This window comes from Triturus cristatus, chromosome 6 (assembly GCF_964204655.1).
Source record: "Triturus cristatus chromosome 6, aTriCri1.1, whole genome shotgun sequence".
Lineage (NCBI taxonomy): Eukaryota > Metazoa > Chordata > Amphibia > Caudata > Salamandridae > Triturus > Triturus cristatus.
This window is the reverse complement of record NC_140589.1, coordinates 881,908,636-881,923,043: the sequence shown is the minus strand read 5'-3', so window position 1 is coordinate 881,923,043 and position 14,408 is coordinate 881,908,636. Positions and strand designations below refer to the sequence as shown.

The 14,408-nt window shown below is 45.7% G+C and overlaps 9 non-coding genes across 9 annotated transcripts; 1 reads left to right on the top strand and 8 right to left on the bottom strand.

Moving 5' to 3' along the window:
• Positions 1 to 382: 382 nt before the first annotated feature.
• LOC146818044 (U6 spliceosomal RNA) lies at positions 383 to 489 on the bottom strand. The gene has a single exon (XR_014963353.1). It is a non-coding gene; the product is annotated as a U6 spliceosomal RNA (small nuclear RNA).
• Positions 490 to 2,336: 1,847 nt separating this feature from the next.
• On the bottom strand, positions 2,337 to 2,443 carry LOC146818043 (U6 spliceosomal RNA). The gene has a single exon (XR_014963352.1). It is a non-coding gene; the product is annotated as a U6 spliceosomal RNA (small nuclear RNA).
• A 1,839-nt stretch (positions 2,444 to 4,282) lies between these two features.
• LOC146818042 (U6 spliceosomal RNA) lies at positions 4,283 to 4,389 on the bottom strand. The gene has a single exon (XR_014964387.1). It is a non-coding gene; the product is annotated as a U6 spliceosomal RNA (small nuclear RNA).
• Positions 4,390 to 5,173: 784 nt separating this feature from the next.
• Positions 5,174 to 5,246, top strand: TRNAR-ACG (transfer RNA arginine (anticodon ACG)). The gene has a single exon. It is a non-coding gene; the product is annotated as a tRNA-Arg (tRNA).
• Positions 5,247 to 6,244: 998 nt separating this feature from the next.
• LOC146818040 (U6 spliceosomal RNA) lies at positions 6,245 to 6,351 on the bottom strand. Its single transcript, XR_014964424.1, has one exon. It is a non-coding gene; the product is annotated as a U6 spliceosomal RNA (small nuclear RNA).
• Positions 6,352 to 8,194: 1,843 nt separating this feature from the next.
• On the bottom strand, positions 8,195 to 8,301 carry LOC146818039 (U6 spliceosomal RNA). Its single transcript, XR_014964529.1, has one exon. It is a non-coding gene; the product is annotated as a U6 spliceosomal RNA (small nuclear RNA).
• Positions 8,302 to 10,132: 1,831 nt separating this feature from the next.
• On the bottom strand, positions 10,133 to 10,239 carry LOC146818038 (U6 spliceosomal RNA). The gene has a single exon (XR_014963350.1). It is a non-coding gene; the product is annotated as a U6 spliceosomal RNA (small nuclear RNA).
• A 1,832-nt stretch (positions 10,240 to 12,071) lies between these two features.
• On the bottom strand, positions 12,072 to 12,178 carry LOC146818037 (U6 spliceosomal RNA). Its single transcript, XR_014964386.1, has one exon. It is a non-coding gene; the product is annotated as a U6 spliceosomal RNA (small nuclear RNA).
• A 1,843-nt stretch (positions 12,179 to 14,021) lies between these two features.
• On the bottom strand, positions 14,022 to 14,128 carry LOC146818036 (U6 spliceosomal RNA). The gene has a single exon (XR_014963349.1). It is a non-coding gene; the product is annotated as a U6 spliceosomal RNA (small nuclear RNA).
• Between the last annotated feature and the right edge of the window lie 280 nt (positions 14,129 to 14,408).

Genomic DNA, 14,408 nt, shown 5'->3' with positions numbered 1-14,408 from the left:
TGGTTGCAAGGCGGATTTTAACAGTACTGCTGAAAAGGGACTCCCAGGCAGCCCTGAGGCCATCATTTGCATAGGCCCTCCCCTTCTCTTTCTCTTGCTTCCCACAAAGCAACGCATCGCTGGCAGCAGTATAGATTTGGGGGTTGTGAAGAATAATGACAGGGAGGCTGAAGAAGGGAAAGAAAAGTCCCAGAAGTCCTGCAGGCTTCCTTGCTAAATGCAGCTGGCCATAGAGTGCACCTTCATTACTGCGAGGTAAATACATTAAAAATGTTGAGGAGAGACAAATTGAAAAATAGATATTAGGAGGAAAGCACTGGAACCTGCTTTATTATTTCAATTAGTCTTGAAAACATAGAACATTTCTCTCCTGAAAGCTGGTAAAAATATGGAACGCTTCACGAATTTGCGTGTCATCCTTGCGCAGGGGCCATGCTAATCTTCTCTGTATCGTTCCAATTTTAGTATATGTGCCGCCGAAGCGAGCACACTTCATTGATGAACCTACAATGTTTATAAACTCTCTAAATCTACGGTCTCTAGACATAGGGTGGCCTGGCAGAGATGCTCGTATGGCCAGTAAGCATTCAAATCTGAGCCAATGGGCAAAAATGCATGAAGAGTAACAATCCATTATTCTTCACTGCATTTGTGGTCCAAGACTTCACCAATTGGAAGTATGTAGATTATGCCAGGGTTGCAAAGGCTCATGGTTCAGGCTACAGACAAGGAACATTGTGACATCATGCTGGCTGTGGAACAGTGATATTAAAGGTGAGACAGCTGCACAGTAGGTTAGGTGAAGGGCTCTGAGAGGTGAAAGGCAGCATGCTTGGGTCCCTGGACAAGGTGAGCCTATGACAAGGTGTCTGAATTTTCGCCTGTATTGTAATATTAAACACTTTATTGTTGTACCCGCCTGCTGATTAAGGAGTCCTCAAGATCAGCTCCACACAGACGTGGAACTGATGATGTTAATGCAGACTATTTAAGAAACTGAGGCTGATCTAAAACATTTCCTTGGATCTAGGACCATTTCGCCTGACTTTTAGGTCCTTCGTCCTCCTAAAGTCCTTTGTATAAGTTAGGAACACCTGACAGAACAGAATTTCAGGAGGTCAGGTGGGTTTACTTGTGTCTTCTGGTTGTGAGCAGTAAACGTGGCTAAAAAGGTTGATGGAATGGTGTTTTAAAACACACACACACACACACACACACACAACTTCTGGTCCTCTTAAGGACAAAAGTATGGGTAATCCTACATGGGGCCAGTGGCGGATTGGATAATGTGTCTGACTACGGATCAGAAGATTGTAGGTTCGACTCCTATCTGGCTCGAAAGGGTCATAGGTCCCTGTTTTATGGTATTCCTGTGGAATTCTTATTTACCTCAGACTTGTTGTAGGTTCAATATTCTCGAGCAGGACTCATCCAGCAGTCGTTCCATGGTAGGGCTGCAGTAATAGGACCACGGCCAGTTAAAAGTTTCCCATTTGCTGCTGGATTCTATGTGAAGGCTGTCATGTGGTGTGCTGCTTTTGTATTTCAACAAGGGTCTCTGAGTCTCTAAACTAGGAAAAAATCTTGTTGAGAAAAGTGTGTGTGAGAGGGTCTGTGGGTGCAGGCAGGTGTGTGCACTTGAGTGCTGACCCATTTACATGTGTGAGAGGGACAAGCAAATTGCCTGTGGGATGTAGGCCTACAACTGGAACAAAGCAGCCAGGCAGAACCACAGGTAAGGAGAGAGGAAGGCAGTTCATTATTAGAGCAGGATCATGAGCATCTTGCCCTGCTCCCTTCTGCCCACGATCGGCCAAGACCTCTCTATTAGGGTGGAGGGTGAACATTTCTTGGACCTCAGAAACTGAGGGATGCAGCGCCGATATGTCCTCCAAGGGCCTAGAGGACCTGGCGCCCAATCATGCCTGGTGTTTTTCAGCTTACCCGACCAATCTGGTTGCAAGGTGGATTTTAACAGTACTGCTGAAAAGAGACTCCCAGACAGCCCTGAGGCCATCATTTGCATAGGCCCTCCCCTTCTCTTTCTCTTGCTTCCCACAAAGCAACGCATCGCTGGCAGCAGTATAGATTTGGGGGTTGTGAAGAATAATGACAGGGAGGCTGAAGAAGGGAAAGAAAAGTCCCAGAAGTCCTGCAGGCTTCCTTGCTAAATGCAGCTGGCCATAGAGTGCACCTTCATTACTGCGAGGTAAATACATTAAAAATGTTGAGGAGAGACAAATTGAAAAATAGATATTAGGAGGAAAGCACTGGAACCTGCTTTATTATTTCAATTAGTCTTGAAAACATAGAACATTTCTCTCCTGAAAGCTGGTAAAAATATGGAACGCTTCACGAATTTGCGTGTCATCCTTGCGCAGGGGCCATGCTAATCTTCTCTGTATCGTTCCAATTTTAGTATATGTGCCGCCGAAGCGAGCACACTTCATTGATGAACCCACAATGTTTATAAACTCTCTAAATCTACGGTCTCTAGACATAGGGTGGCCTGGCAGAGATGCTCGTATGGCCAGTAAGCATTCAAATCTGAGCCAATGGGCAAAAATGCATGAAGAGTAACAATCCATTATTCTTCACTGCATTTGTGGTCCAAGACTTCACCAATTGGAAGTATGTAGATTATGCCAGGGTTGCAAAGGCTCATGGTTCAGGCTACAGACAAGGAACATTGTGACATCATGCTGCCTGTGGAACAGTGATATTAAAGGTGAGACAGCTGCACAGTAGGTTAGGTGAAGGGCTCTGAGAGGTGAAAGGCAGCATGCTTGGGTCCCTGGACAAGGTGAGCCTATGACAAGGTGTCTGAATTTTCGCCTGTATTGTAATATTAAACACTTTATTGTTGTACCCGCCTGCTGATTAAGGAGTCCTCAAGATCAGCTCCACACAGACGTGGAACTGATGATGTTAATGCAGACTATTTAAGAAACTGAGGCTGATCTAAAACATTTCCTTGGATCTAGGACCATTTCGCCTGACTTTTAGGTCCTTCGTCCTCCTAAAGTCCTTTGTATAAGTTAGGAACACCTGACAGAACAGAATTTCAGGAGGTCAGGTGGGTTTACTTGTGTCTTCTGGTTGTGAGCAGTAAACGTGGCTAAAAAGGTTGATGGAATGGTGTTTTAAAACACACACACACACGCACAACTTCTGGTCCTCTTAAGGACAAAAGTATGGGTAATCCTACATGGGGCCAGTGGCGCAATGGATAACACGTCTGACTACGGATCAGAAGATTGTAGGTTCGACTCCTATCTGGCTCGAAAGGGTCATAGGTCCCTGTTTTATGGTATTCCTGTGGAATTCTTATTTACCTCAGACTTGTTGTAGGTTCAATATTCTCGAGCAGGACTCATCCAGCAGTCGTTCCATGGTAGGGCTGCAGTAATAGGACCACGGCCAGTTAAAAGTTTCCCATTTGCTGCTGGATTCTATGTGAAGGCCGTCATGTGGTGTGCTGCTTTTGTATTTCAACATGGGTCTCTGAGTCTCTAAACTAGGAAAAAATCTTCTTGAGAAAAGTGTGTGTGAGAGGGTCTGTGGGTGCAGGCAGGTGTGTGCACTTGAGTGCTGACCCATTTACATGTGTGAGAGGGACAAGCAAATTGCCTGTGGGATGTAGGCCTACAACTGGAACAAAGCAGCCAGGCAGAACCACAGGTAAGGAGAGAGGAAGGCAGTTCATTATTAGAGCAGGATCATGAGCATCTTGCCCTGCTCCCTTCTGCCCACGATCTGCCAAGACCTCTCTATTAGGGTGGAGGGTGAACATTTCTTGGACCTCAGAAACTGAGGGATGCAGCGCTGATATGTCCTCCAAGGGCCTAGAGGACCTGGTGCCCAATCATGCCTGGTGTTTTTCAGCTTACCCGACCAATCTGGTTGCAAGGCAGATTTTAACAGTACTGCTGAAAAGGGACTCCCAGACAGCCCTGAGGCCATCATTTGCATAGGCCCTCCCCTTCTCTTTCTCTTGCTTCCCACAAAGCAACGCATCGCTGGCAGCAGTATAGATTTGGGAGTTGTGAAGAATAATGACAGGGAGGCTGAAGAAGGGAAAGAAAAGTCCCAGAAGTCCTGCAGGCTTCCTTGCTAAATGCAGCTGGCCATAGAGTGCACCTTCATTACTGCGAGGTAAATACATAAAAAATGTTGAGGAGGGACAAATTGAAAAATAGATATTAGGAGGAAAGCACTGGAACCTGCTTTATTATTTCAATTAGTCTTGAAAACATAGAACATTTCTCTCCTGAAAGCTGGTAAAAATATGGAACGCTTCACGAATTTGCGTGTCATCCTTGCGCAGGGGCCATGCTAATCTTCTCTGTATCGTTCCAATTTTAGTATATGTGCCGCCGAAGCAAGCACACTTCATTGATGAACCTACAATGTTTATAAACTCTCTAAATCTACGGTCTCTAGACATAGGGTGGCCTGGCAGAGATGCTCGTATGGCCAGTAAGCATTCAAATCTGAGCCAATGGGCAAAAATGCATGAAGAGTAACAATCCATTATTCTTCACTGCATTTGTGGTCCAAGACTTCACCAATTGGAAGTATGTAGATTATGCCAGGGTTGCAAAGGCTCATGGTTCAGGCTACAGACAAGGAACATTGTGACATCATGCTGCCTGTGGAACAGTGATATTAAAGGTAAGACAGCTGCACAGTAGGTTAGGTGAAGGGCTCTGAGAGGTGAAAGGCAGCATGCTTGGGTCCCTGGACAAGGTGAGCCTATGACAAGGTGTCTGAATTTTCGCCTGTATTGTAATATTAAACACTTTATTGTTGTACCCGCCTGCTGATTAAGGAGTCCTCAAGATCAGCTCCACACAGACGTGGAACTGATGATGTTAATGCAGACTATTTAAGAAACAGAGGCTGATCTAAAACATTTCTTTGGATCTAGGACCATTTCGCCTGACTTTTAGGTCCTTCGTACTCCTAAAGTCCTTTGTATAAGTTAGGAACACCTGACAGAACAGAATTTCAGGAGGTCAGGTGGGTTTACTTGTGTCTTCTGGTTGTGAGCAGTAAACGTGGCTAAAAAGGTTGATGGAATGGTGTTTTAAAACACACACACACACACACACACACACACACACACAACTTCTGGTCCTCTTAAGGACAAAAGTATGGGTAATCCTCCATGGGGCCAGTGGCGCAATGGATAACGCGTCTGACTACGGATCAGAAGATTGTAGGTTCGACTCCTATCTGGCTCGAAAGGGTCATAGGTCCCTGTTTTATGGTATTCCTGTGGAATTCTTATTTACCTCAGACTTGTTGTAGGTTCAATATTCTCGAGCAGGACTCATCCAGCAGTCGTTCCATGGTAGGGCTGCAGTAATAGGACCACGGCCAGTTAAAAGTTTCCCATTTCCTGCTGGATTCTATGTGAAGGCTGTCATGTGGTGTGCTGCTTTTGTATTTCAACAAGGGTCTCTGAGTCTCTAAACTAGGAAAAAATCTTGTTGAGAAAAGTGTGTGTGAGAGGGTCTGTGGGTGCAGGCAGGTGTGTGCACTTGAGTGCTGACCCATTTACATGTGTGAGAGGGACAAGCAAATTGCGTGTGGGATGTAGGCCTACAACTGGAACAAAGCAGCCAGGCAGAACCACAGGTAAGGAGAGAGGAAGGCAGTTCATTATTAGAGCAGGATCATGAGCATCTTGCCCTGCTCCCTTCTGCCCACGATCGGCCATGACCTCTCTATTAGGGTGGAGGGTGAACATTTCTTGGACCTCAGAAACTGAGGGATGCAGCGCCGATATGTCCTCCAAGGGCCTAGAGGACCTGGCGCCCAATCATGCCTGGTGTTTTTCAGCTTACCCGACCAATCTGGTTGCAAGGCGGATTTTAACAGTACTGCTGAAAAGGGACTCCCAGACAGCCCTGAGGCCATCATTTGCATAGGCCCTCCCCTTCTCTTTCTCTTGCTTCCCACAAAGCAACGCATCGCTGGCAGCAGTATAGATTTGGGGGTTGTGAAGAATAATGACAGGGAGGCTGAAGAAGGGAAAGAAAAGTCCCAGAAGTCCTGCAGGCTTCCTTGCTAAATGCAGCTGGCCATAGAGTGCACCTTCGTTACTGCGAGGTAAATACATTAAAAATGTTGAGGAGAGACAAATTGAAAAATAGATATTAGGAGGAAAGCACTGGAACCTGCTTTATTATTTCAATTAGTCTTGAAAACATAGAACATTTCTCTCCTGAAAGCTGGTAAAAATATGGAACGCTTCACGAATTTGCGTGTCATCCTTGCGCAGGGGCCATGCTAATCTTCTCTGTATCGTTCCAATTTTAGTATATGTGCCGCTGAAGCGAGCACACTTCATTGATGAACCTACAATGTTTATAGACTCTCTAAATCTACGGTCTCTAGACATAGGGTGGCCTGGCAGAGATGCTCGTATGGCCAGTAAGCATTCAAATCTGAGCCAATGGGCAAAAATGCATGAAGAGTAACAATCCATTATTCTTCACTGCATTTGTGGTCCAAGACTTCACCAATTGGAAGTATGTAGATTATGCCAGGGTTGCAAAGGCTCATGGTTCAGGCTACAGACAAGGAACATTGTGACATCATGCTGCCTGTGGAACAGTGATATTAAAGGTGAGACAGCTGCACAGTAGGTTAGGTGAAGGGCTCTGAGAGGTGAAAGGCAGCATGCTTGGGTCCCTGGACAAGGTGAGCCTATGACAAGGTGTCTGAATTTTCGCCTGTATTGTAATATTAAACACTTTATTGTTGTACCCGCCTGCTGATTAAGGAGTCCTCAAGATCAGCTCCACACAGACGTGGAACTGATGATGTTAATGCAGACTATTTAAGAAACTGAGGCTGATCTAAAACATTTCCTTGGATCTAGGACCATTTCGCCTGACTTTTAGGTCCTTCGTCCTCCTAAAGTCCTTTGTATAAGTTAGGAACACCTGACAGAACAGAATTTCAGGAGGTCAGGTGGGTTTACTTGTGTCTTCTGGTTGTGAGCAGTAAACGTGGCTAAAAAGGTTGATGGAATGGTGTTTTAAAACACACACACACACACACACACAACTTCTGGTCCTCTTAAGGACAAAAGTATGGGTAATCCTACATGGGGCCAGTGGCGCAATGGATAACACGTCTGACTACGGATCAGAAGATTGTAGGTTCGACTCCTATCTGGCTCAAAAGGGTCATAGGTCCCTGTTTTATGGTATTCCTGTGGAATTCTTATTTACCTCAGACTTGTTGTAGGTTCAATATTCTCGAGCAGGACTCATCCAGCAGTCGTTCCATGGTAGGGCTGCAGTAATAGGACCACGGCCAGTTAAAAGTTTCCCATTTGCTGCTGGATTCTATGTGAAGGCCGTCATGTGGTGTGCTGCTTTTGTATTTCAACATGGGTCTCTGAGTCTCTAAACTAGGAAAAAATCTTGTTGAGAAAAGTGTGTGTGAGAGGGTCTGTGGGTGCAGGCAGGTGTGTGCACTTGAGTGCTGACCCATTTACATGTGTGAGAGGGACAAGCAAATTGCCTGTGGGATGTAGGCCTACAACTGGAACAAAGCAGCCAGGCAGAACCACAGGTAAGGAGAGAGGAAGGCAGTTCATTATTAGAGCAGGATCATGAGCATCTTGCCCTGCTCCCTTCTGCCCACGATCGGCCAAGACCTCTCTATTAGGGTGGAGGGTGAACATTTCTTGGACCTCAGAAACTGAGGGATGCAGCGCTGATATGTCCTCCAAGGGCCTAGAGGACCTGGTGCCCAATCATGTCTGGTGTTTTTCAGCTTACCCGACCAATCTGGTTGCAAGGCGGATTTTAACAGTACTGCTGAAAAGGGACTCCCAGACAGCCCTGAGGCCATCATTTGCATAGGCCCTCCCCTTCTCTTTCTCTTGCTTCCCACAAAGCAACGCATCGCTGGCAGCAGTATAGATTTGGGGGTTGTGAAGAATAATGACAGGGAGGCTGAAGAAGGGAAAGAAAAGTCCCAGAAGTCCTGCAGGCTTCCTTGCTAAATGCAGCTGGCCATAGAGTGCACCTTCATTACTGCGAGGTAAATACATTAAAAATGTTGAGGAGGGACAAATTGAAAAATAGATATTAGGAGGAAAGCACTCGAACCTGCTTTATTATTTCAATTAGTCTTGAAAACATAGAACATTTCTCTCCTGAAAGCTGGTAAAAATATGGAACGCTTCACGAATTTGCGTGTCATCCTTGCGCAGGGGCCATGGTAATCTTCTCTGTATCGTTCCAAATTTAGTATATGTGCCGCCGAAGCGAGCACACTTCATTGATGAACCTACAATGTTTATAAACTCTCTAAATCTACGGTCTCTAGACATAGGGTGGCCTGGCAGAGATGCTCGTATGGCCAGTAAGCATTCAAATCTGAGCCAATGGGCAAAAATGCATGAAGAGTAACAATCCATTATTCTTCACTGCATTTGTGGTCCAAGACTTCACCAATTGGAAGTATGTAGATTATGCCAGGGTTGCAAAGGCTCATGGTTCAGGCTACAGACAAGGAACATTGTGACATCATGCTGCCTGTGGAACAGTGATATTAAAGGTGAGACAGCTGCACAGTAGGTTAGGTGAAGGGCTCTGAGAGGTGAAAGGCAGCATGCTTGGGTCCCTGGACAAGGTGAGCCTATGACAAGGTGTCTGAATTTTCGCCTGTATTGTAATATTAAACACTTTATTGTTGTACCCGCCTGCTGATTAAGGAGTCCTCAAGATCAGCTCCACACAGACGTGGAACTGATGATGTTAATGCAGACTATTTAAGAAACTGAGGCTGATCTAAAACATTTCCTTGGATCTAGGACCATTTCGCCTGACTTTTAGGTCCTTCGTCCTCCTAAAGTCCTTTGTATAAGTTAGGAACACCTGACAGAACAGAATTTCAGGAGGTCAGGTGGGTTTACTTGTGTCTTCTGGTTGTGAGCAGTAAACGTGGCTAAAAAGGTTGATGGAATGGTGTTTTAAAACACACACACACACACACACACAACTTCTGGTCCTCTTAAGGACAAAAGTATGGGTAATCCTACATGGGGCCAGTGGCGCAATGGATAACGCGTCTGACTACGGATCAGAAGATTGTAGGTCTGGCTCGAAAGGGTCATAGGTCCCTGTTTTATGGTATTCCTGTGGAATTCTTATTTACCTCAGACTTGTTGTAGGTTCAATATTCTCGAGCAGGACTCATCCAGCAGTCGTTCCATGGTAGGGCTGCAGTAATAGGACCACGGCCAGTTAAAAGTTTCCCATTTGCTGCTGGATTCTATGTGAAGGCCGTCATGTGGTGTGCTGCTTTTGTATTTCAACATGGGTCTCTGAGTCTCTAAACTAGGAAAAAATCTTGTTGAGAAAAGTGTGTGTGAGAGGGCTGTGGGTGCAGGCAGGTGTGTGCACTTGAGTGCTGACCCATTTACATGTGTGAGAGGGACAAGCAAATTGCCTGTGGGATGTAGGCCTACAACTGGAACAAAGCAGCCAGGCAGAACCACAGGTAAGGAGAGAGGAAGGCAGTTCATTATTAGAGCAGGATCATGAGCATCTTGCCCTGCTCCCTTCTGCCCACGATCGGCCAAGACCTCTCTATTAGGGTGGAGGGTGAACATTTCTTGGACCTCAGAAACTGAGGGATGCAGCGCCGATATGTCCTCCAAGGGCCTAGAGGACCTGGCGCCCAATCATGCCTGGTGTTTTTCAGCTTACCCGACCAATCTGGTTGCAAGGTGGATTTTAACAGTACTGCTGAAAAGAGACTCCCAGACAGCCCTGAGGCCATCATTTGCATAGGCCCTCCCCTTCTCTTTCTCTTGCTTCCCACAAAGCAACGCATCGCTGGCAGCAGTATAGATTTGGGGGTTGTGAAGAATAATGACAGGGAGGCTGAAGAAGGGAAAGAAAAGTCCCAGAAGTCCTACAGGCTTCCTTGCTAAATGCAGCTGGCCATAGAGTGCACCTTCATTACTGCGAGTTAAATACATTAAAAATGTTGAGGAGAGACAAATTGAAAAATAGATATTAGGAGGAAAGCACTGGAACCTGCTTTATTATTTCAATTAGTCTTGAAAACATAGAACATTTCTCTCCTGAAAGCTGGTAAAAATATGGAACGCTTCACGAATTTGCGTGTCATCCTTGCGCAGGGGCCATGCTAATCTTCTCTGTATCGTTCCAATTTTAGTATATGTGCCGCCGAAGCGAGCACACTTCATTGATGAACCTACAATGTTTATAAACTCTCTAAATCTATGGTCTCTAGACATAGGGTGGCCTGGCAGAGATGCTCGTATGGCCAGTAAGCATTCAAATCTGAGCCAATGGGCAAAAATGCATGAAGAGTAACAATCCATTATTCTTCACTGCATTTGTGGTCCAAGACTTCACCAATTGGAAGTATGTAGATTATGCCAGGGTTGCAAAGGCTCATGGTTCAGGCTACAGACAAGGAACATTGTGACATCATGCTGCCTGTGGAACAGTGATATTAAAGGTGAGACAGCTGCACAGTAGGTTAGGTGAAGGGCTCTGAGAGGTGAAAGGCAGCATGCTTGGGTCCCTGGACAAGGTGAGCCTATGACAAGGTGTCTGAATTTTCGCCTGTATTGTAATATTAAACACTTTATTGTTGTACCCGCCTGCTGATTAAGGAGTCCTCAAGATCAGCTCCACACAGACGTGGAACTGATGATGTTAATGCAGACTATTTAAGAAACTGAGGCTGATCTAAAACATTTCCTTGGATCTAGGACCATTTCGCCTGACTTTTAGGTCCTTCGTCCTCCTAAAGTCCTTTGTATAAGTTAGGAACACCTGACAGAACAGAATTTCAGGAGGTCAGGTGGGTTTACTTGTGTCTTCTGGTTGTGAGCAGTAAACGTGGCTAAAAAGGTTGATGGAATGGTGTTTTAAAACACACACACACACACACACACAACTTCTGGTCCTCTTAAGGACAAAAGTATGGGTAATCCTACATGGGGCCAGTGGCGCAATGGATAACGCGTCTGACTACGGATCAGAAGATTGTAGGTCTGGCTCGAAAGGGTCATAGGTCCCTGTTTTATGGTATTCCTGTGGAATTCTTATTTACCTCAGACTTGTTGTAGGTTCAATATTCTCGAGCAGGACTCATCCAGCAGTCGTTCCATGGTAGGGCTGCAGTAATAGGACCACGGCCAGTTAAAAGTTTCCCATTTGCTGCTGGATTCTATGTGAAGGCCGTCATGTGGTGTGCTGCTTTTGTATTTCAACATGGGTCTCTGAGTCTCTAAACTAGGAAAAAATCTTGTTGAGAAAAGTGTGTGTGAGAGGGTCTGTGGGTGCAGGCAGGTGTGTGCACTTGAGTGCTGACCCATTTACATGTGTGAGAGGGACAAGCAAATTGCCTGTGGGATGTAGGCCTACAACTGGAACAAAGCAGCCAGGCAGAACCACAGGTAAGGAGAGAGGAAAGCAGTTCATTATTAGAGCAGGATCATGAGCATCTTGCCCTGCTCCCTTCTGCCCACGATCGGCCAAGACCTCTCTATTAGGGTGGAGGGTGAACATTTCTTGGACCTCAGAAACTGAGGGATGCAGCGCCGATATGTCATCCAAGGGCCTAGAGGACCTGGCGCCCAATCATGCCTGGTGTTTTTCAGCTTACCCGACCAATCTGGTTGCAAGGCGGATTTTAACAGTACTGCTGAAAAGGGACTCCCAGACAGCCCTGAGGCCATCATTTGCATAGGCCCTCCCCTTCTCTTTCTCTTGCTTCCCACAAAGCAACGCATCGCTGGCAGCAGTATAGATTTGGGGGTTGTGAAGAATAATGACAGGGAGGCTGAAGAAGGGAAAGAAAAGTCCCAGAAGTCCTGCAGGCTTCCTTGCTAAATGCAGCTGGCCATAGAGTGCACCTTCATTACTGCGAGGTAAATACATAAAAAATGTTGAGGAGGGACAAATTGAAAAATAGATATTAGGAGGAAAGCACTGGAACCTGCTTTATTATTTCAATTAGTCTTGAAAACATAGAACATTTCTCTCCTGAAAGCTGGTAAAAATATGGAACGCTTCACGAATTTGCGTGTCATCCTTGCGCAGGGGCCATGCTAATCTTCTCTGTATCGTTCCAATTTTAGTATATGTGCCGCCGAAGCAAGCACACTTCATTGATGAACCTACAATGTTTATAAACTCTCTAAATCTACGGTCTCTAGACATAGGGTGGCCTGGCAGAGATGCTCGTATGGCCAGTAAGCATTCAAATCTGAGCCAATGGGCAAAAATGCATGAAGAGTAACAATCCATTATTCTTCACTGCATTTGTGGTCCAAGACTTCACCAATTGGAAGTATGTAGATTATGCCAGGGTTGCAAAGGCTCATGGTTCAGGCTACAGACAAGGAACATTGTGACATCATGCTGCCTGTGGAACAGTGATATTAAAGGTAAGACAGCTGCACAGTAGGTTAGGTGAAGGGCTCTGAGAGGTGAAAGGCAGCATGCTTGGGTCCCTGGACAAGGTGAGCCTATGACAAGGTGTCTGAATTTTCGCCTGTATTGTAATATTAAACACTTTATTGTTGTACCCGCCTGCTGATTAAGGAGTCCTCAAGATCAGCTCCACACAGACGTGGAACTGATGATGTTAATGCAGACTATTTAAGAAACTGAGGCTGATCTAAAACATTTCTTTGGATCTAGGACCATTTCGCCTGACTTTTAGGTCCTTCGTCCTCCTAAAGTCCTTTGTATAAGTTAGGAACACCTGACAGAACAGAATTTCAGGAGGTCAGGTGGGTTTACTTGTGTCTTCTGGTTGTGAGCAGTAAACGTGGCTAAAAAGGTTGATGGAATGGTGTTTTAAAACACACACACACACACACACACAACTTCTGGTCCTCTTAAGGACAAAAGTATGGGTAATCCTCCATGGGGCCAGTGGTGCAATGGATAACGCGTCTGACTACGGATCAGAAGATTGTAGGTTCGACTCCTATCTGGCTCGAAAGGGTCATAGGTCCCTGTTTTATGGTATTCCTGTGGAATTCTTATTTACCTCAGACTTGTTGTAGGTTCAATATTCTCGAGCAGGACTCATCCAGCAGTCGTTCCATGGTAGGGCTGCAGTAATAGGACCACGGCCAGTTAAAAGTTTCCCATTTGCTGCTGGATTCTATGTGAAGGCTGTCATGTGGTGTGCTGCTTTTGTATTTCAACAAGGGTCTCTGAGTCTCTAAACTAGGAAAAAATCTTGTTGAGAAAAGTGTGTGTGAGAGGGTCTGTGGGTGCAGGCAGGTGTGTGCACTTGAGTGCTGACCCATTTACATGTGTGAGAGGGACAAGCAAATTGCGTGTGGGATGTAGGCCTACAACTGGAACAAAGCAGCCAGGCAGAACCACAGGTAAGGAGAGAGGAAGGCAGTTCATTATTAGAGCAGGATCATGAGCATCTTGCCCTGCTCCCTTCTGCCCACGATCGGCCAAGACCTCTCTATTAGGGTGGAGGGTGAACATTTCTTGGACCTCAGAAACTGAGGGATGCAGCGCCGATATGTCCTCCAAGGGCCTAGAGGACCTGGCGCCCAATCATGCCTGGTGTTTTTCAGCTTACCCGACCAATCTGGTTGCAAGGCGGATTTTAACAGTACTGCTGAAAAGGGACTCCCAGACAGCCCTGAGGCCATCATTTGCATAGGCCCTCCTCTTCTCTTTCTCTTGCTTCCCACAAAGCAACGCATCGCTGGCAGCAGTATAGATTTGGGGGTTGTGAAGAATAATGACAGGGAGGCTGAAGAAGGGAAAGAAAAGTCCCAGAAGTCCTGCAGGCTTCCTTGCTAAATGCAGCTGGGCATAGAGTGCACCTTCATTACTGCGAGGTAAATACATTAAAAATGTTGAGGAGGGACAAATTGAAAAATAGATATTAGGAGGAAAGCACTGGAACCTGCTTTATTATTTCAATTAGTCTTGAAAACATAGAACATTTCTCTCCTGAAAGCTGGTAAAAATATGGAACGCTTCACGAATTTGCGTGTCATCCTTGCGCAGGGGCCATGCTAATCTTCTCTGTATCGTTCCAATTTTAGTATATGTGCCGCCGAAGCGAGCACACTTCATTGATGAACCTACAATGTTTATAGACTCTCTAAATCTACGGTCTCTAGACATAGGGTGGCCTGGCAGAGATGCTCGTATGGCCAGTAAGCATTCAAATCTGAGCCAATGGGCAAAAATGCATGAAGAGTAACAATCCATTATTCTTCACTGCATTTGTGGTCCAAGACTTCACCAATTGGAAGTATGTAGATTATGCCAGGGTTGCAAAGGCTCATGGTTCAGGCTACAGACAAGGAACATTGTGACATCATGCTGCCTGTGGAACAGTGATAT